The sequence below is a fragment of the Lepus europaeus genome, chromosome 4 (genome assembly GCF_033115175.1).
Source record: "Lepus europaeus isolate LE1 chromosome 4, mLepTim1.pri, whole genome shotgun sequence".
In the NCBI taxonomy this organism is placed as follows: domain Eukaryota; kingdom Metazoa; phylum Chordata; class Mammalia; order Lagomorpha; family Leporidae; genus Lepus; species Lepus europaeus.
The window spans coordinates 86,637,792-86,660,109 of record NC_084830.1 but is presented as its reverse complement, the minus strand read 5'-3'; the positions used below and the strand labels follow the sequence as shown (position 1 = coordinate 86,660,109).

General features: G+C 39.7%; 1 pseudogene; it reads left to right on the top strand.

Annotated features, from left to right (window-relative positions):
* Window positions 1-13,734: 13,734 nt before the first annotated feature.
* LOC133758716 (52 kDa repressor of the inhibitor of the protein kinase-like) lies at window positions 13,735-15,171 on the top strand (annotated as a pseudogene).
* The last annotated feature ends 7,147 nt before the right edge of the window (window positions 15,172-22,318 follow it).

Genomic DNA, 22,318 nt, shown 5'->3' with positions numbered 1-22,318 from the left:
CTACTAGAGGAGAACATTGGGGAAGCTCTGCAAGAAAGACATTGGCTTAGGCAAAGACTTCTTGGAAAAGACCCCAGAAGCACAGAAAATCAAAGTTAAAATAGACAAATGGGATTACATCAAGCTTAGAAGCTTCTGAACCACAAAGGAAACACTCAAGGAAGTGAAGAGGCAATCAACAGAGTGGGAAAAAATATTTGCAGTGCAACTTATAAAGGATTAACAACCAGAACCTATAAAAAAGCTCAAGAAATTAAGAAACAACTGAACAAATAATCCAGTTAAGAAATGGGAAAACATATACATAGATATTTTTCAAAGGCTACAATTCAAATGGCCAACAGACACATGAAAGGATGCTCAAGATCACTAACTATTGGGGAAATGCAAATCAAAATCACAATGAGGTTTTATCTCACCCCAGTTAGATTGGCTATCATCCAAATCTCAAAAAATAATAAACGCTGGCAAGGACGTAGGTGGAAAGGTACCCTAGTACATTGTTGTTTGAGAATGTAAATTAGCATAACAATATGGAAGACAGTATGGAGATTCCTCAGAAATAGATCTACTATATGACCCAGATACACTATTCCTGGAAATTTACCTGTATGAAATGGAATCAGTGTATGAAAGAATTATCTGTACCCCCATATTTATTGCAGCTCAATTCACAATAGATAAGATATGGAATCAACCTGGATGTCCATGGCTAGATAAAGTAAATAGAACAAATTTTAAAAATCAAAAATAGGTGAAATCATAGAAGTTAAAATATATAATGTGGTTACAAAAGCCTGGGAAGGAAGTGAGGAGGTAGCAAAGGGTAAGGATTGATTGATGGACAATCAGTTTATAGCTAGATAGGAATAAGAATTTCTGGGGTACTATTGCAAAGTTGGGTACCATAAATAATTAATATATGTATGTTTCCCTATATAAAAATAGCTAAAATATGGGATTGGATGTTTTCAATTTAAAAAAAAATGTTAAATGATTGAAAGGATAAGTATGTTTACCTGATTGAACGTTACACTGTGTAGATGTAATTAAATATCACATAGTATCCTATATGTGCTATTTTTCAAAGTAAGTAAAATAAACCAGTGGTCCTCAAACTTAAGCATCAGTATCACCTCTCAATGGTGAAACACAGATTGCAGGACCTCGCCCTCCTTATTTCTGAATCAGTGGTTCTGGGATGGGACCTGAAAATTTATATATCTAGTAAGTTTCTGGGTGATCATGATGCTACTGGTCTAGGGGCTACCCTTTGAAACCACTGCTCCCTAAAAAACAAATGTTTGAAGCTAGAAAAACACTTTCTGCATAGCCCTGCCTCCAATTTCTAAAAGGTCTGTGGGTGATGTAGGCTAACACCTGAAAGGATGAAAGGATTAAGATGAAGTAAGCATCAGTCAAGAACTCTGCAGGTGCACACAAAATCCATCCAGCCTCACAGCTGCAGCTTCCCTGCACAGCACCAAGGATGAGCTGTTCATGAGCAACTGTGGACACAGCTTTGTAATCACAGGCCCCTGTGATGAAAAGAATCAACTAAGCTTTTGGGAACCAATGTGTTCTCCCGTTGGCCACATAATAATTGAAGGAAACCCGGTTCTCTCATTTTCTCTTTTCTTTCAGGTGAGAGTTAGTCGCCGATCTGCATCGCTGCCCTTTGAGAGCCTTTATTTAGCAAACATCTGTATTTTCCCTTGTTCTGAGAAGAGCTATTCTTTAGTGAAGAAACACATCATGAGTTTCAAAGTTTGGCAGACACTTGGACTGCTTTGCTCACCCTTACTTTTCCCTCACTTTCTGTATCATGGTTCCACAACTTCCCAGTAGGAGGACCTTGCTCTTCATGTCTCTAAGCCTCAATTGTTTTCTTCCCTACAGTAAGCCAGCAAGCATGTCTCACCACTTCCAAGGGCTATTGAGAGGAGTAAATGAGACAGAGAATGCCCCAAGCTTGGAATAGGGTCTGCCATGCAGCATACTCAGCTTTATGACTCCTGGAACCTGACTTTCCTCAAGTACCCCACAGCAAGGTGCCTATATTGAAATACTGAACTAGCAGAATCTGCATTCCTATGCCAGGTGCCCATAAAATGCGCCCAATGGATATTTCTCAGGATCTAAGGAAAGCACACACATTCTCCAGATCAGTTCTGATCATCAATTACTGTCTCTTGCTCCAGCCCAATAAACCCCAGGTTTGGGACACGCTCTTATCTCATGGCTGGGTAAGAGATTGGAGCTCCTTGTACTTCACTGCTTTGCCCAAGATACCACCCTTTTCAGGGAGTAACCTGGAAGATGGGGAGCTCTTTCGTAATGAATATTTGATCTACCTGTTTGCTGGAGCCACAGGGATCCTGAATGGCAGATTAGCAATTGTTGGGAAAGAATTTAAAAGGATTCTTAGCTGAAAATAACTGAACTGACCTTAGCTACTCCCAATCTGGCAAGAATTTATTAAGTTGGGAACTCCCAGTACCTCAAGAAGGGCAAAGACAGAAGCCAGCAACAAGGCACAAATTATCCTGTGGGACATTGAAGAAAGACCCTGGAGCTACTGTTGATGGTGGCACAGGCACACACAGTCCGCCAGAGGCTACCTTTCAGAATTCTGCTGGGTTCATGTACAGTGGATTGCTTCACTGTGCTCTTCACTTTCATTCTTGCATGCCATGCTAGCCTGTTAATGTCACTGCTCTCCAGGTTGAAACCACATGTGAAAGCTACAGAGTCCAAGCCCTGTTCAGTATTCTGGTGGCAAAGAAGACTGAAAACAAGAGTTTCTACTCATGTGAAGGCAAAGCAATAAAAAGAAAAGGTGTGATGCATAGCTCCAGGCAGCAAAGAAACAAAATAAATATCTATAAAATGAATGGGCCCTAAGACAGCCTTTAATTTTTAATTAGTTTTTAACATACTCAATGTGCTTTGTAGATTCAATTCTAAGAACATAATGATATTCCTTTCCTCCTTAATTCATTTCCTCTCTTTCTCCCTCCCACTCTCCTTCCTTCTCCCTTTCTTTTTTTTTTTTTAGCTTCTGAGATAGCATTATTTTTAAATTTACATTACAGTAAAAAGACTTAATACTTCAACAAATAAGAAACTGAACAAGTGAAAAACAAAGAGATCCTAGTTTAGTGAAAATATAGACAGAGGCTATAAGCCAAAATAGAATGGGAAAATGACCATTCCACCCATATATAATACATTTAAAAATAATCACAGATAAGGGGGCCATCACAGTGGCACACTGGGTTAATCCTCTGCCTGCGGTGCTGGCACCCTGGGCTCTAGTCCCGGTCGGGGTGCCGGGTTCTAGTCCCGGTTGCTCCTCTTCCAGTCCAGCTCTCTGCTGTGGCCTGGGATAGCAGTGGTAGATGGCCCCTGCACCCGCATGGGAGACCGGGAAGAAGCATCTGGCTCCTGGTTTCCGATCAGTGCAGCTCCAGCCGTTGCGGCCATTTGGGGAGTGACCCAACAGAAGGAAGACCTTTCTCTCTGTCTCTCTCACTGTTTGTAACTCTACCTGTCAAACAAATAATTACAGATCATTAAAACTGTAATAGTATATATAACATTCCAAAACAATTGTTTGACAAAAATATAAAACAAAGTTTTATAAAACTATATTTGCTGCCCAAAACAGCACTCCTGCCTCAGAATCAACCCTTGGGACATTCAGATCTGGCTAAAAGGTCCATGAGAGTCTCACAGGCATGGAAAGCCATGACATGATGTCAAAAAACAATCTAAATGAAAGACCCTGGTGAACAAGACTCCAGCAGAAGGAACAGACCATCAAGGAGAGAGGCGCCTTTCTCTGAAGGGAGGAAGGAACCTCCACTGTGACATGGCCTTGACTAAACAAGTTCAGAGTCGGTGAACTCAAGGGACTTCCATAGCCTAGACAGCTCATAGCAAGAGTCTCGGGTGATTGCTGACGTCACAAATAAGAGTGCCAATTGTTAAATCAACAATGGGAGTCACTGAGTACATGCTCCCCATGTAGGATCTCTGTCCTTAATGTGTTTTACTATGAAATTTAAAAACACTACTAGTCGAACAATACCCTATACCTTGTGCGGTTGTGTGAATGCAGCCTATTGAAATCCTTGCTTAGTATATACTAAATTGATCTTCAGTATATGAAGGTAATTGAAAGTGAAACTCGATAAAGGGTGGGATGGGAGAGGGAGAGGGGAGGGCCACAGGAGGGAGGGAGGTGATGGGGGAAGCCACAACAATACAAAAGTTGCACTTTGTAAATTCACATTTATGAAATAAAAAATAAAAAAATAAAAAATAACTATACTTGCGGCAATACTGATACACAAAGATGTTTCATTTTTTGTCTTCTTTTGTTTTTTAAATTTTAGCACCCACATATAAGGGAGAACATGTTCATTTGTCTTTCTAGTTTCAGATTATTTCACTCAACATGATGGCCTCCAGTTGCGTTCATTTTGCTGCAAATCATAAAATTTCATTCTTTTTATAGCTGAATAATATCCCATTGTGTATATGTATCACATTTTCTTTATCCATTTATCTGATGATGGACACCTTGGTTGACCCCAAATTTTGGTTATTGTGAACAGTGCTGCTATGTACATGGTGGTACAGGTATCTCTTTGATAGACTGTGTTCATGTCTTTTGGGTGTATACCCACCAGTGGGAGTGCTGAATCATATGGGAAGTCTATGTCTAGTTTTTGGAGAAATCTCTAAACTCTTTTCCACAGAAGCTGCACTAATTTCATTCCCACCAACAGTGTATAAGTGTTCCTCTTTCTCCATATCCTCACCAGCATTTGATCCTCTTTGTTTTGGGTATTAGCCATTCTGACAGGTAGGAAGTGATATCTCATTGTGGTTTTGATTTGCATTTGATGTTTAGTGATATTGAGTATTTTTACATTTTTTGTTAGCCATTTGTATTTCTTCTTTTGAGAACTGTCTACTGAACTTCTTTGCCCACTTCTCAGCTGGATTGGTTGCATTTTTATTGTTGAGTTTTTTAAGTTGAGGATGTATTTGGGATATTGATCCTTTGTCAGATAGGTGGTTTGCAAATATTTTTTCTCATTCTGTTTGATGTCTCTTCACTCTATTGATGATTCCCTTTGCTGTGCAAAAGCTTCTGAGTTTAATATAATCCCATTTGTTTAGTTTTGTTTTTGTTTCCCATGCTTTGAGGGTCCTGTCCAAGAACTCATCCCCTAAACCAATGTCTTGGAGTGTTTCCCCTATGTTTTCCAAAAAGTTTTTAGTCTCAGGTCTTTGATTCATCTTGAGTTGGTTTTTGTATATGGTGAGAAGTATGACTATAATTTCATTCTTCTACATATGTAAATCCAGTTTTGCCAGCACCTTTTGTTGAAGAGATTACCCTTACTCCATTGTATGATCTGAGTACTTTTTATCAAAAATCAGTTGCTATATGTATGTGGTGGTCTAGACAGTTTCATTGCTCTGTGTATTGGTTTTATGCCAGTACCATGCTATTTTATTTACTATAGCTTTGAAGTATGCTTTGAAGTCAGATATTGTGAAGCCTCCAGCTTGATTATTCTTGTTCAGGATCTCTTTGCCTATTCTATGTCTTTTGTGTCTCCATATGAATTTTAGGATTTTTTCCTAGTTCTGTGAAGAACATCATTGGTATTTTGTTAGGGATTACATTGAATCTGTAGATTGCTTTAGGTCATGTAGATATGACTAATCCATGAGCAAGGAATATCTTTACATTTTTTGGATCCTTGATAATTTCTTTCATCAATGTTTGATAATTTTCATTGTAGAGATCTTTCACTTCTTTGGTTAAATTTATTCCTAAGTATTTGAGGTTTTTTTGGCTGTTGTGAATGGGATTTCTTTTGCTTTTTCTTGTGTGTTCATCATTACTATAAAAAAAGCTACTATTCATGGTTTTTTGGATATTCATTTTATAACCTACAACTTTACTGCATTGGTTTATTAATTCTAACAGCTTTTTGGTTTTTAGGGATTTCCATGTACAACATCAAATGTGCAAATATGGATAATGTGACTTCCTCTTTTCCAAGTCTCTCTGCCTTTCAATTAAAATGGGAAAAAAATAACAACAAAGGTCAACATCCAAAGGTCATAAGCATGAGTTGCCTCAGCAGAGATCTGAGTGAGACAGAGAATAACACTAAGACCAGATGGCTGTTAATAGTGTCAAGATGAAAGCAAAAGGAGAAAGGGTGTGCTCTGAGTGTAACAGCATGTAGGTCCCAACAAGCCCCAACAGAAGTCAGTATTTATAACCTTACACTGGCAAGTGTGGAAATAAACAAAGGCCCACCAACTGAAAACAATGAAGACCATCAATTCTGCCATCACAAAGGAGGAATCCACCATCACATGTGTTTTGGCAGAGAATCAAAACAGGGAGAAAATGTAGACAGCTTTGTAGTGCAGAAAAAGGAGGGTTTCCAGGTTTGAGGTTGTTGGCCTGAGGAAGCTGGAGATGGCTAACCAGAACTAGGGCATCCTGCATGACTGGATGGGGGTACAGGTACTCAATCCCAGATACTCTGATACGGAATGAGGGCATTCCAAGTGGCATCTTAACTGCTTTACCGAACTCCCACCTCTTGGCCTCCCTGTTACATTGTGTTTGCAGTGTCCTTATAGTCCACAGTGAGCTATGTTTGTCAGGGTCTTCCTCTGGTTGCTGGTCCTAAATTGGAAGTAGGGACAAAAATTAAGCAAGTTGCCAATTATTGATCAAGTCCTGGCCATTTGGACCTAATTGTTACAGACTTTATTGTTTAGGATCCTGGATTGTTACTAGAAATATAATCTAATCTGATTTACAGCAAGCTAGCTTCCTGGGTTGTTTACTCTAGATAAGGGGTTGGTTTCCTGGGCAAGTTGCCGTGGATTGTGAGTCAAAACTGCTTTCTATATTTGGTCTGGCCATTGTTCATGTATATATTCAGTCTCTCATCACTTTAACCTTTTGTGAAAAAAAAAAAGAAAAAAAGCTTAATTTTTTAACCCAATAACAATTATTATCAAAAAATACATTCAATATTTCTATTCTTTTAAAATTCTTGAGACTTGTTGTGCAATCTATCATATGTTCTATTATGGAAAGTGGTCTATGTATTTTTTTAAAGATTTATTTTATTTATTTGAAAGAGTTACAGAGAGAGGTAGAGACAGAGAGAAAGAAAGGTCTTCCTTCCACTGGTTCACTCCCAAGATGGCCACAACAGCCAGAACTGCACTGATCCAAAGACGGGAGCCAGGAGCTTCTTCCGGGTCTCCCACATAGGTGCAGGGGCCCAAGGACTTGGGCCATCTTCTATTGCTTTCCCAGGCCATAGCAGAGAGCCGGATTGGAAGAAGAGCAGCTGGGACTAGAACTGGCGCCCATATGGGATGCCGGTGCTTCAGGCCAGGGCTTTAGCCCACTCTGCCACAACGCTGGCCCAAAAGTTGTCTATGTGTTGGTAAGAAAATTGTTATTCTGCAGTTATTGGATAAAAACTTCTGTAGATGTTTGTTAGGTTCAATTGATCTAGGATGCAATTTAACTCTCCTGCTTCTTTGTTGATTGACAGGATGATAAATCAATTTCTAAAAGTGGGGTGTTTAAGTCCCTGACTATGACTGGATTGGAATCTATCTCTCCCTTTAGGTCTATCAATATTTGCTTTACGTATTTGGGTGTTCCAATATTGGGGATATTTATATTTATGTGATTTCCTCTTGCTAAAGTAAATCCTTTAACATTATAGAATGACTTTCTTGATCCCTTTTTACTACCTTTTTTCTTTTAAGATTTGTTTATTTGAAAATCAGAGTTATAAAGGGAGATGGAGAGGGAAATGAAGAGGGAAGGGGGGAAGTAGAGAGAGAGAGGAGAGAGAAAATAGGAAGGTAGATATTCCATCCATTGCTTCACTCCCGTGATGGCTGCAACTGCCCAAACTGGACTAGGCCAACGCCGGAAACCAGGAGCTTCATTCAAGTCTCCCATGTGGGTGGCAATAGACCAAGATCTTGGGCCATCTTCTGCTTTTCCCAGGCCATTATCAGGGAGTTGGATCCTAAGTGGAGCAGCCAGGACATGAACTGGCACCCATATGGGATGCCAACAATGTAGGCAGAAGCTTTACCTGCTATGCTACAGTGATGACTCCTACTCCCATTTTCTTATAGGTTCCATCTGCATTGAATATATTGCTCCATCCTTTCACATTTGGTCTAGAAGTGTGCTTTTAGAAGTGAAGTGAGTTTCTTTTAAACAGGATATAGTTAGATTCTGTTTATTAACTCATTCAGTCACTGTATCATTTTATTGGAAAATTTGATCACTGACATTTAAGGTAATAATTGACAATTATTGATGGGAAACGTATTACTATTGCCATTTTGACACTTGTTTTTTGTTTTTAATGTAATTCTTGTACTTCTTTGCCCCAAAATTTTAATCTTGCATTGTGATTAAGTGATTTTTCTCTAGAGCTGTACTTTGATACCTTGGTTATTATCTATGGTATTGCTATGTGTAGATTCTGTTTTGTGGTTACCTTGAGGCTTAAAAAATCTTTTTGTGGCTATAACAAGCTATCTTGAAATGATAGCAACACTGATTATATAAATACGAAAAAGACATAGAAAAAAATAGATAAGAAATCCAAACAAAACATTTGACATCTTTGCTCTGTCCCTCTCCACATTTTGAATTTTAATGTTACATTTGACCTCTTTTTATATTGCAAATATTTTAATATTTTAGCATAGTGATTATAATTTTAGTCTTCACCACAAATATATAAATGATGTACACACTGTGTTTATAGTATTACAGCATTCTGAATTATTATGTTAATATGGTTCCTCTTACCAATAAGTTTTCTACCTTATGATGTTTATTAGTGGCTCTTTCTTTTAGTTTCAAGAACACCGTTTAACATTTCCTATAGCACAGGACAAGTGCTGATAAATCATCTTAGCTTTGGTTTGTTTGGGAGTGTCTTTAACTCTGCCTCATATCTGAAGGATAGCTTTGCTAGAACAGTACTCTTGGTTGGCAGTATTTTCAATTCAGTGCTTTGAAAGATTGTTCCCATTACCTCCTGACCTGTGAGGTTTCTCTTAGGAAGTCTATAGTCAGGTAAATTGAGACTTTTTGCAGATTTGAGAATCATTTCTTTATCTTTAACCTCGGAGATATAGTTTATAAAGTGTCTTAGGGGAGACTTGATCTTTGACTTTCCTTTGCTTATATAGTTTTATCTTTCTTTAGGTTTGGGAAGGTTTCTGTCATTATCTTTCTGAATATACTTTCTACTCCTTTGGCATTCTTAAGTCCCCCCTTGAATTCTAATAACTCAAATATTTGATCTTTTCATGCTGCCCTGTATTCCCCATAACCTTTTTTCATTCTTCTTGATTCTTTTTTTTCTCCTCCTGCTCTGTATTTTAAAGTTCAATGGTTCTTTCTTGTATTTGATCTATTCTGCTACTAATGCCTTTTATTATGTTTTTAATTCCACTTAGTCTATTTTTTAGCTGAAGGACTTCTGCTTGATTTTATTTACTGACTTCCATCTCTCTATCAAATATTTCTTTTAGACTATTGAATCATGTCTCTGTGTTTGCTTGAATTTTGTAGAGTGTCCTTAAATCTGCTGTTTTTGAAATCTTCACTCAAACACTTTAAATTTTGATTCTGAGATGGGTGGTTTGTGGCATTTTATTTTGCTCCTTAGGTGAGGTAATGGTTCCTTGGAAATTCTAACACTTGTGTAGTATGATGTCATCCGCACATTCCTGGATTAGTTATAGTGATCTGGTCTTATTTGTGGTTATCTTTCTAGAAATTCTGAGCAGTGTGTTCTGCTGTTGAGGTTCACTGTTCAATGGTGTACCTACTAGCCACTGGAGGTGCTGGCTAGGATATAGGATTGCCCAACGAGGACCGTGGGACTCCACTGGGCACTGACTCAGGTCCAGAGACTTTCTATTCAGGCTTTGGGAAAGGGACCATTCAATTCTGCTTGATGTTGGGTTTTATCAACCTGACAATGAGTTCCAAAACAGCCTGTTGATCTCTTGTTGTTTGTCTAAGGTTGTGGGAGGGTTGAAAATGGCAGCTCCTCAGTTGAGTTACACCTGGATCTCACAGTCACCAGGCTCTGTGAATCTTAGGTGGGTATACCAGGCTCATGAGAGGCTGGTGATGATAAATGCCAAAACAAGTATGTAAACCAGGGCACTAGTCTTTGTCTGATATTGGATCAAACCCAGAGACTCCTCCTAAGATCCTGGCATAAGATGGAAACTGCTGGGATCTTCCCAGTCCAACACTGTTGTCCAAGACACAGTGTCTTTGCTGCTTCCTATCTGTTCAAGGTTGGAGGAAGGTGATAGAAACCCTGTTGGCCCTGGGCTGCTGCACTGGGTTCTGCATTCTCTGCACCCCTCAAAGATCTGATAAATACCCTCCAGATTCACCAGAGGAAATGTTAACTCCTTCATGGTCGGTTTCTAGCACTTTATTTTGCTCTTTAGGTGCCAAAATGAGGCTGATCCATCCAAGTACAGGTTTCTACCTGATACTGGGCAGATCTAGATGCCCAGTCAATGAGAACCAGCTGGCTGCTAGAAAAGTTTGGGCTTTCTGAAGTGTTGGAACCAGTGCAGTGGGTCTGGATTTGTGTTCCAGGGTATAGTCTTAGGCTTCCTCTCCTAGCCTTTCTGTAAGACTGCAGTTTTCCTTTTTGTCAGTGGGTGAAGAAGAGGTGGCAGAGGCTGCATGGCTCCATATTCACTTCCATATCCATATTCATGGAAAAGGAAGGGCCTGAGAGCAGGGTGCTAGTCTGAACTTTTTCTCTATGGGCCTGGTACTATCTTCCTCTTCCTAGTGGGAGGCATCTTTCTACACTGTTTTACTTGGAGCTAGGGGATGGGTGATACAGGCAGCTCTTTCCTTCTTGCTTTATTCAATGTGACTTTTCTTCTGATGAGGCACTGTGGTCTTTTATCTGGCTGCCATAGCTCTTGGGAAGGTGACTTGGTGTGTGTACAGCTGTTCACATTGGTGTCTCCGCTGCAGAGGTGTTGCTGGATCCACTTATTCAGCCTCCATCTTGGCTCTGTCTCTACTCCTTTTATTCTTTTACACTTGGTTCCCAGTGTGGCAATGTTGAGGCAATGAAAACCTTTAAGGGATGGGGCTGTGTAGGAGGTGATTAGGTCACTGGAGGCACTACCCTGAGAAGGGAATAATGCTGTTCTCATGGGACCCTAGTTGGTTCCTGTGAGAGTGGGCTGTTATAAAAAGAATAAGCCTGGCTCCCGAATCTCCCTTGCTTTCTCTCTGACCACATGCTCCCTCCCTCCCACACAAGCTCCCATCATAATACCAGATACCATGTTGTGATATGGCCATGAGCTGAGGAGATGGCCAAAATCATGTTCATGGACTATGATCTAAATGAATCGCTTCTTTAGAAAGTACTCAGTTCCGAGCATTTTGTGACAGCAACAGGTAAATGAACTAATGAAGTTGGAAAGAATGGAATCCTGAACATCAGAATAGAGTCCTATTGACTGATTCTATTGAAAATACAGATCCTGTACCCCAAAATTCCGCCAAGATTTCTTTGCCAGTAGAAGCATCCTTATGACTGTTGCAAGAAGAGTTGAATCTCCCCTTATCTGAAGAACCAGTAATGACCTTCACTAAGTCAACTGCTTTGCAAGGGACTGCTAATGTTCTCCAGGACATACTCCCACCATTTCCCTTTGCTTCAAAGCCTATAACTAGATTCAACTACTTGGAGCCCCCAGAAGATGAGACACAAAATATGATGCATGAGGAGATGCAACACATGTGAACATAATTTGCTAATTTATATTGACAGAAACCTGTCCTACTCTTACTCCTACTGTTTAGTTTTTATCCTCAATTACTTATATGGATTATAATTCTGTATAATGACTTTTCTTATAATTTAGACTAAACAAATTTGGGTGTCTTCTATAACGATGTATGTGAAATGATTAAATATCAAACTTGGCTGAACTTCAGCAAGCAGAAAGGGCATTTATTTCCTCTACAGAAAGCATAAAAGCATCCACATTTCTTCCAAGGCAGCAGCAAACTTGAACCTAATGTGAAAGAATTGCTGCCACCCAAGAAGCTGGGAAATTCAAGCCTCCTTTTTGTAACAACTTAAAGCTGAAAATGGATCCTAAAGAATGAAGGAAGACAAGGAGAAACAAAAGCTGCAAGGCTGAGAAAAATGAAAGGAAAGGAAAACATTCCAGGGGTGGTCAGAAGCAGGCAGCAGGTTTTTCGCTGGAGGAAAGCAACCTCCTTTGGGTAGTGAATGCACACTCTGAAATGAATTGGCTACCTACACTCTGAGAAGCTATGAACATTCTGCAGTCAATTAGGAGGCAGGAACTTTGGGAGAAAAGTGAAGCAATTCTGACCCCTGTGAGATGTGGACCAAATGGAATGCACAGATGAGGTTTCATGATGTCAGGAAACTTAAAAATGTTAACAATAGCTAACTTTTATGGGTGATGCCAGATGTCATGATTAAGCTTATGGGAAAACAAAATTATCTTGATTTTTCAGTTAAGAAAACTGAGGCACATGGCAGATAAATCACACGTTCAATGTTACACAGCTACGTCATCTGATTCCTGTGCTGTGTCCACCACTGCAATGCACTGCCTCCTCAAAGAAGAAAAATGTCCCTGCACTTCCCCAGAGGTTTGCTGTAAACAGTTCCTTAAGAGAGAGAATGATAATTATAATTAGAATGCCACCAAATAGCACTCGTGGTTGTCGTACATAGTAACCTACACTACCAAAAGCACGTGCAATTCCTGCTTCATAAGGTGGAGAGGATGTCCAAAGTTATTGTTGCGTTCATGAAGTCCCAGATGGACTCACTTGTCGCTGTTGCCACTTATCAGTATCTAGATGGTGCACCTCACAAGAATTTTTGGACTGATCCAGTGCTCAGAGTCTGAAGAGCAGAAAGCAGTTTCCCTTGATGTGATGCGAGCGCTTGGCAGGTACAGCACATAACTGGTATGTGTTATTCTTTGTCTTGCTGCCCAGAAGACATTATGTCTTGATTTTTTTTGACAGCTTTCACCTTAATCTTTGCTTTCCTAAGTATATTTTCTATGTCTAGTACATCCTAGACCTTATTATCCACTCTATTTAAGCAAATCTTATTTCCCAAAAACTTTCCTGATGCATTCACAGATGACTTTTGGTTTTGTTTCCTTTCTTCCCCCGAATTCAGTAACTGACAAACTGCTAGACTTATGGTGACCTGAAGGGGAAAAGTGGCACTCCTTCTTGACAAAGTAAATTTATCCTTTTCTGGCTGGAAATACTTTTATTCTACCTGCACAAATGTCAGAGTTCAAGCTCTGACTTGACTGATACCTTTTATTACTCTGTAAGGAGCATTTAAATTTGCTGTCCAACTTAAGTTCACCCAAATTATTAAAGCAGAAGAGGTTCATCTTCAGGAAACAGAAGCCTAGAGTTTAAAATGTCCTATCTTCCTTACACTCCAAATGACTAAGTATTTTAAATCACGTGTATTTTAATAATACATTTTCCCCGTGCGGCAGTCTTGCTGAGTGGGCAGGCTGGCCTGGCTCCTTCCTTGGCCCTGACAGGCAGCTGGGATGCCAGGAGGAGGTGGGGAGGCGAAGACGCTGAACTTCCGCGCTGCCCCTAACTGCACTCGGAAGGACTTGAAGTCTGATTGGGCCTTCTTCAGGTTCCTGCAGGATCCAGCCAGATGTCCAAAGAGGGTGGAGAATTATAGAAGAGGCAACTTAGAAGATAAAGCACTTGATCACTTAGATAAACAGCATCGATTGTGTGCCAAACACTTTGAGATCTCTGTAATCTGTAGAACTATATATTTTGCAGAGACATCAGAAAAGGGAAGGATGATTGAGTTATTTTATTTCTCAAAATTAATTGAAGCAGATACTGTGAAGTCATTGGGTGTCCTTATGGAACTGTTCTTTGAGATAATGCAATATTAACAATATTTGATCTTACCAGTCATTTGAACAATCTTCACAGTAGACACAGAAAACAAATAAAAGAAATCAGGACACTGAAACAGAAAAAAAAAATGATGAAATTTCTGAACAGGAGCAAAAGTATAAAAAAAAACAAACGCCAGCAATGTCCAGAACTCCAGTGCAGAAGAAGGGGGTGATGAGCAAGATGAAGACATTTTACCTTTAACCTTTGAGGAGAAAGAAAACCAAGAATATTTCAAATCTTTATTTGAAATTTTGATTCATATGGGCAAACAAAATATACCTGTGGATGGACACGAGGCTGATGAAATCCCTGAAGGTCTCTACTCCTGATAATTTTCAGGCTCTGGGGCAGTGTGAGATAAATTCTGGGGATGAGGTCTTGAGGAAGTGCTTTGGAGCACAGACCTTAACACGCTGTTTTGTTCCAAGGCGCAGCAGAAGCAGATGCAGGAGGTCTGTGAGAGCTACCTTCCAGAAGAAACACCCAGGGAAGTGAGGGACTCTCACTTCTTTTCCGTTATCACTGACGATGTAGTGGACATAGCAGGGGAAGAGCACCTGCCCGTGTTGGTGAGGTTGGTTGATGAATCTCGCAACCTGAGAGAGGGAATTTGGGGCTTCCTGCCTCATGAAGCTGATGCAGAAAATCTGGCTGTGAAACTGCACACTATGATGATTGAAAACTGGGGATTAAATATGGAATGCTGCCATGGCCAGGCTTACATTGTGTCCAGTGGATTTTTTTCCAAAATGAAAGTTGTGGTTTCTAGACTTAACAGAGAAATATCCCCAAGCTATCTACACACTCTGCTTTTCCTGTACCTTAAATATATGGTTGATAAAATCAGTGCCTGTTATGGGAGTATCAGTTGCATTGGGAAAAACTAAGGAAGGTTTTTTTTTTTTTTTCATTGATCACCACACTTCTTCTAAAATTTGACAATGTAATTCCCTTTCTTTTTTAGAACAGTGAAGGAAAAAAGCAAAGAACTGAAGGAAATTTGCTATTCTCAGTGGACATTCGGGCGTGATGCTTTTGAAATTCTCGTAGACCGTCTGTAAGCACTTGTTTTATGCATGGATGGTATAATTAGTGACACAGAGATTAATAACTGTACTCTGCAGTGCAGTCACAGATTTTGATTTCATTGTTACCATTGTTATTCTTAAAGATGTCTTATCCTTTACAAGAGCCCTTGGGAAAAATCTTCAGGGGCAAACCTCTGATGTCTTCTTTGCAGCTAGTAGTTTGACCACAGCCCTGCATTCACTGAATGAAGTGATGGAAAATATTATAGTATATCATAAATTTTGGTTTGAGGAAGCCACAGACTTGCCAACCAAGCTTGATATTAAAAAAAAAAAAAAAAAACTCCCTGGGAAACTCCACAGGTCTCAGCAAGGCAACCTGGAGTCTCAGCTAACTTCTGGGAGTTACTATAAAGAAACCCTAAATGTTCCAATAGTAGAGCTCATTATTCAGGGACTTCAAATATATTCTCAGAGCAGCACCTCAAAGCTCTTAAATGCTTATCTTTGGTACCCTCGGTCATGGGACAGCTGAAATTCAGTACATCAGAGGAGCAATATGCTGACATGTACAGAAGTGACTTACCCAATCCCGACACTCTCTCAGCCAAGGTTCATTGTTGGAGAATAAAATGGAAACACAGAGGCCAAGAAATGGAGCTTCCATCCACCGTTTATGAAGCTTTCCATCTGCATGACATCAATTTTTTTCCTAATGTGTATTCCTTACTGAAGGTGTTATGTATTATTCCTATGATGAAGGTGGAAAATGAGCACTATGAAAATGGATGAAAGCATCTCAAAGCATAATTAAGGAACACTTTAACAGACTGAAGGTCAAGTAACTTGGCTTTGCTTTATATAAATTTTGATATAAAACATGATCTAGATTTAATGGTGCATACATACATCAAACTCTACACAACTAAGTTTCCCACAGAGAATTTAGAACCCATTGAAAATACTTGAGACTTTAAAAATAGACCTTCTCAGGGCTGGCGCCATGGCGCACTAGGTTAATTCTCGGCCTGCGGTGCTGGCATCCCATATGGGCTCCGGTTCTAGTCCTGGTTACTCCTCTTCCAGTCCACTTCTCTGCTGTGGCCTGGGAAAGCAGTGGAAGATGGCCTAAGTGCTTGGACCCCTGCACCTGCATGGGAGACCAGGGAGAAGCACCTGGCTCCTGGCTTCAGATCTACATAGCTCCAGCCGTTGCGGCCATTTGGGGAGTGAGCCAACGGAAGGAAGACCTTTTTCTCTGTCTCTCTCTCTCTCTCACTGCCTGCAACTCTACCTTTCAAATAAATAAATAAAATCTTTAAAAAAAAATAGACCTTCTTTTGTATTTTACATATGTTGGCCACTTAATCAATGAGTATCTTTGTCTGTAAGCTTCCCATTGAATGTGCTAGCCATTGGCTGGTGCCGCAGCTCAATAGGCTAATCCTCTGCCTAGCAGTGCCGGCATACCGGGTTCTAATCCCAGTTGGGGTGCCGGATTCTATCCCGGTTGCCCCTCTTCCGGGCCAGCTCTCTGCTGTGGCCCAGGAGTGCAGTGGAGGATGGCCCAAGTGCTTGGGCCCTGCACCCCCATGGGAGACCAGGAGAAGCACCTGACTCCTGGCTTCGGATCAGCGCAGTGCACCGGACGCAGCACACCAGCCGCGGCGGCCATTGGAGGGTGAACCAATGGCAAAGGAAGACCTTTCTCTCTGTCTCTCTCTCTCTCTCACTGTCCACTCTGCCTGTAAAAAAAAAAAAAAAAAAAAAAAAAAGAATGTGTTAGCCATTGATAAATCTAATTATTGAATGGCTCCTGTTAAACTCCCGTGTTTGGATGACCTCTTAGTTCTTCCAGAGGGTGGCACTGGAAGTGCCACATTCCACTTCTGTGTCTCTGGTAGTGGGACTCTGGAATTATTTCAGTTAAGTCATATTAGGCATAACATTTACTTCCACTGTGGATCCAATTATCAGGTTTGCATTAGCAATGTTTTGAAGAAATAAATTTTCAGGATGTGTGGGAGGAAGAAAAAGATTTTAAGCAATCTGCAATGAAGCCCACGATTAGCCTTTGACTAATAAGAGTTCTGATTAATATGAGTTGAAAATCTGAAATGAACAATTACCCAGGAGATGTTAGTGATCTTGCTACACAAGGATTTAAGTGTAAATTTTGTCTTGATCAAATGATTTTGAAGGGAAGAAGTTAACACCATTATTGCTCCACTTCTGGATGTTGCTGTTTAAATTCCTTTGTTGCGCCTACATCTTTTTAGCAGGTTTATATTGAACATTTGTCAAATGGTCAAGACATTGTCCGAGGCCATGGATACTGAAAACTGACTTACCTGTATTCTTCTTTTTCTGTGACTCTATTGCCTAGTCTTGATTTATAAGCAAAACTTGGAAAACCTACAAAAAGAAGTGCTTTGTGGTTTATCTAGAAATAATACAGAAAATATTGCCTTTTTTGCAGAAAATTGATTTTGCATAGTTTATTTGAATCTAAACAAAATGTAAATTTGGTTTAAAAATACATTTTATTAGATTATATATGCTTAATCTCAAAATGCGCATTAATTCTCAAAATCATGATCATCAACTTTTATCATTCTTCATCATGCATGGTCTTAAAGGAAAACAATAGTGGAAATTGTTAAATGACCACTATATTTGTAGATCATGTAAGTTTTTCCTTTTCCTTTTTTCATGTTTCTTGATAGCCAAGTAATAAAAGATTAATGTTTATAAAGATGATTAAAATAAGAATAAATATTACATCCTAGAGAATGTGTGCACTCTTAAACTAACTTAAAATTTTGTTGAGATGACTTTTCATTGCTCACAATGCTTACTTATTTTTTTAAAGATTTATTTATTTATTTGAAAGTCAGAGTTACACAGAGAGAAGGAGAGTCAGAGAGAGAAAGAGGTCTTCCATCTGCTGGTTCACTCCCCAGTTGGCCACAACAGCTGAACTGGGCCGATCTGAAGCCAGGAGCCAAGAGCTTCCTCTGGGTCTTCCCACACAGATGCAGGGCCCCAGGATTTGGGCCATCATCTACTGCTTTCCCAGGCCATAGCAGAGAGCTAGATCGGAAGTGGAGCAGCCAGGACTCAAATTGGCACCCACGTGCGATGCCAGCACTGCAGGTGGTGGCTTTACCTACTACACCACAGTGCCAGCCCCAATGCTTACTTCTTGAAATCAAAATGTATAACACCTGCAAGGAGTCAGGAAAACAATGTTCATAAATAAAAGAAAAAATAAACCAAAGAAAATTTGCAGAAGTGACAAAGTTAATGAAATTATCAGATAAGACTCTGAAACAGATAGTATAATACGTTAAGGTGTTTAAAGTAAAACAGGAATAAAATCAAGAGACAAATGGAAACTATTAAAATATAACCAGTGAGGGGGCCAGCACTGGGGTACAGCGGGTTAAGCCACTGCTTCTGATGCTGTCATCACATATGAGAGAAAATTTGAGTACCAGTTACTCCATTTCTGATATAGCTCCCTGATAATGTGGCTTGAAAAGCAGCACAGGATAGCCCAAGTGCTTGGGCCCCTGGGCCCATGTGGGAGACCTGGATGGAGTTCCAGGCTCCTTGCTTCAGCCTGTCTCAGCCCAAGTCATTGCAATAATCTGGGAAGTGAACCAGCAGATGGAAGATTGTGTGCGTGTGTGTGTGTGTGTGTGATTCTGTCTTTCAAATAAATAAATAAATCTTAAAAAATAACCAATGGAAAAAATTAGAGCTAAACATGACAATATTAGGTTAAAGAATTCCTGGATAGATTGAGCAGTAGACTCAATACTACTATAGGAGCAATAGAGGGCAACAGAAATAAACCAGAGTGCATGACAATAAAAATTATCTAAACTGAAGCACACGAGCAAAAGATTGAAAAAAGTAGTGAGGAGAACTTCAGTGACCTCTATTAATCAGTTTAATCTAAAAGTAATGGCAGTATCAGAAGGAGAGGAAAGAAAGGACTATTACTTGAAGAAAGGATAAGCACAGGTTTTCTTATCATAAATCCTGAAAGTCAACCAAAGTCAAATAAGATATACAGAGATAAACTAAACCAATACAATTCCATGATAAAGAGAACACCATCAAGCATCCAGAAGAAAAGGACAAGTTACATATTGGGGATTATGTCAAGCAATACTCTCGACTTCCTGTCAGAAATAATGCAAACCAGAGACCCATAAAAAGAATAGAAATTTATCACCAAAGTAGCTATTACTTGATTCTTGTTTATAGCCTTTGCCTATTTTTCTGCTGATCTACAATCTTTACTTTTTATTTGTTGAACTCTTTATTTCGTGAAACCGTTAAGCTTTTGACTGTAATGCAAATTTTTTTAAAGATTTATTTTATTTATTTGAAAGACAGAGTTACAGAGAGAGATAGAGACAAAGAGAGAGGTCTTCCATCCACTGGTTCCCTCCCCAGATGGCCGCAGTGGCCGGAGCTGTGCCAATCTGAAGTCAGGAGCCAGAAGACTTCTCCGGGCCTCCCACGCGGGTGCAGGGGCCCAAGGACTTGAGGAATCTTCTACTGCTATCACAGGCCATAGAAGAGAGCTGGATTGGAAGAGGAGCAGCCGGGACTAGAACTGGTGCCCATATGGGATGCTGGCGCTTCAGGCCAGGGCTTTAACCCACTGTACCACAGTGGTAGCCCCTGTAATGTAAATTTAAAATGTTATCTCAAAAAATTTCAAAATTCCATGTATTGCATATTCTCTCAGGACTCTGTCAGCTAAGTGCCAGTGACCCCAGATTAATATATCCCTGCTTTAGATGTCTCCTATGCTTTAGAGCTATGTTTTGCAATCCATAACTTTAACTGAATATGCCACATGCTCCTCAAATTCAGCAATTCCATTTTAATACTCAGCTGCTTGTGGGGTCCTTAGCTTAAATAACTTGTATCTCCAAATCTACCAAACAAGAGAACAGATATTCTCATCACTCACTCTTTTTTTTTCACACGATTTCTGAAAATTTATAACTATAGCTACCAGGTGACTCTTCAATGTCCCTTTTTCCATTTACAGTGGACAGTTTTGGACTCTATCATGAAATTCTATAAAGAGACCTTAAACTTTGTCATGCGGTAGGTCTAGAATTCTCTTTAAAAAATTAGTTTTCTTCCTAACTGTAAACAGTACATACTCAAAATGAGTAAAATACCTATAAGAGGCTCAAGAAGGGAACCCCTGCAAACCCAAGGAATGGATGGTGACATGGAAACTAAAAAGAGATCAAAGTGTTTGAAGAAAAGAAGAAATAACAAGGGGAAAAGAGTTTCTGGGATGGATTAAACAACACAGCAAAATTCTAGCCACGTAGGCATTTGGACATGGCAGTTCAGTAGGCTGAAGTAAGAAACGTAAAAATATTACATTATCTAACTCTCCTCAGATGCACTGATTCCCCACTCTTAAGTACATTTACCTTCCCTGAAGCCAGATGCTGAAGAGCCACTGTGCTTCTTGCGCCCTTTTTACCACCTTATCTTTCCCACTCTTGACTCTTTCAAGGACTGCTTGCTTTCACACAATCCAGGACAAAAGCTGATCCAATGCAAGCAGAGACGCATAGGAGCACAGGGGACCACAGCAAATGATGCTGTGAGTTGAGCTTATGTTTGATTTCAAAGAACAGGAAATCTTTATTTCCTATCAGGGTATATGACAGCCACAGCCACAGAATCACCATGGGCAAACCACAGAGTGATCTGTACCTCCATGCACTGAAGAGTACTGTGCAATCAGCCCCCACCCACAGCCATGGAAATGCTTGGTAGTTTTGGGGTTGATGGCATGGATTTCAAATGAATGCCAGGGAGTTAAATTTCCCTCATCATCTCAACAGAGGTTAAAAAAAAAAAAGGCAATAGGGAATTAGATAAACAAAGTATACCACTCACCCACTAACCTTTCCTGAATTATGTATTTAGAATAACAAATACAATTATGATATATTTTAATGTGATCCCACTGCTATGAAAAGGACTTAAGACAACATAAAAGCACCCATCTCAGAGCCCAAATGCTTAATTGGTTGAACTCTGTAATTAACACACAATTATTCTTAGGTGTTTAAATTTAACTGAAAAGTGATCTCTGTTAAATATAAGAGTGGGAATAAGAGAGGGAGGAGATGTACAATTTGGGACATGCTCAATCGGACTTGCCCCAAATGGTAGAGTTAGAAACATACCAGGGGATTCCAATTCAATCCCATCAAGGTGGCATGTACCAATGCCATCTCACTAGTCCAAGTGATCAATTTCAGTTCACAATTGATCATACTGATAGGACTAAGAGTCAAAGGGATCACATAAACAAGACTAATGTCTGCTAATACTAACTGATAGAATAAAAAAAGGGAGAGAACAATCCAACGTGGGAAGCAGGATACACAGCACACTCATAGAATGGCAGATATCCTAAACAACACTCTGGCCTCAGAATCAGCCCTTAAGGCATTTGGATCTGTCTGAAGAGCCCATGAGAGTATTATAGGCATAGAAAGCCAAGACACTCTGGGAGGAAAAAAAAAAAAAAAAAACCCTAAATGAAAGATCTCTGCAAGTGAGATCCCAGTGGAAAAACGGGCCATCAAAGAAGGAGGTACCTTTCTCTGAAGGGAGAACTTCCACTTTGACTATGACCTTGTCTAAATAACATTGGAGTTGGCGAACTCAAAAGGCTTCCATAGCCTTGGCAACTCATGACAGGAGCCTAGGGAGATTTCTGATGCCATAAACAAGATTGTCAATTTGTTAAGTCAACAACAGGAGTCACTGTGCACTTACTCCTCATGTAGGATCTCTGTCCTTAATGTATTATTCAATGTGAATTAATGCTATAACTAGTACTGAAACAGTATTTTTACACTTTATGTTTCTGTGTGGGTGCAAACTGCTGAAATCTCTACTTAATATATACTAAATTGATCTCCCATAAAGAGAATTGAAAATGAATCTTGATCTGAATGGAATGGGAGAGGGAACGGAAGATAGGAGGGTTGCAGGTGGGAGGGAAGTTATGGGGTGGGGGGGAAGCCATTGTAATCCATAAGCTGTACTTTGGAAATTTATATTTATTAAATAAAAGTGAAAAAAAAATGTAAAAAAAAAAAGTTACCCTGAA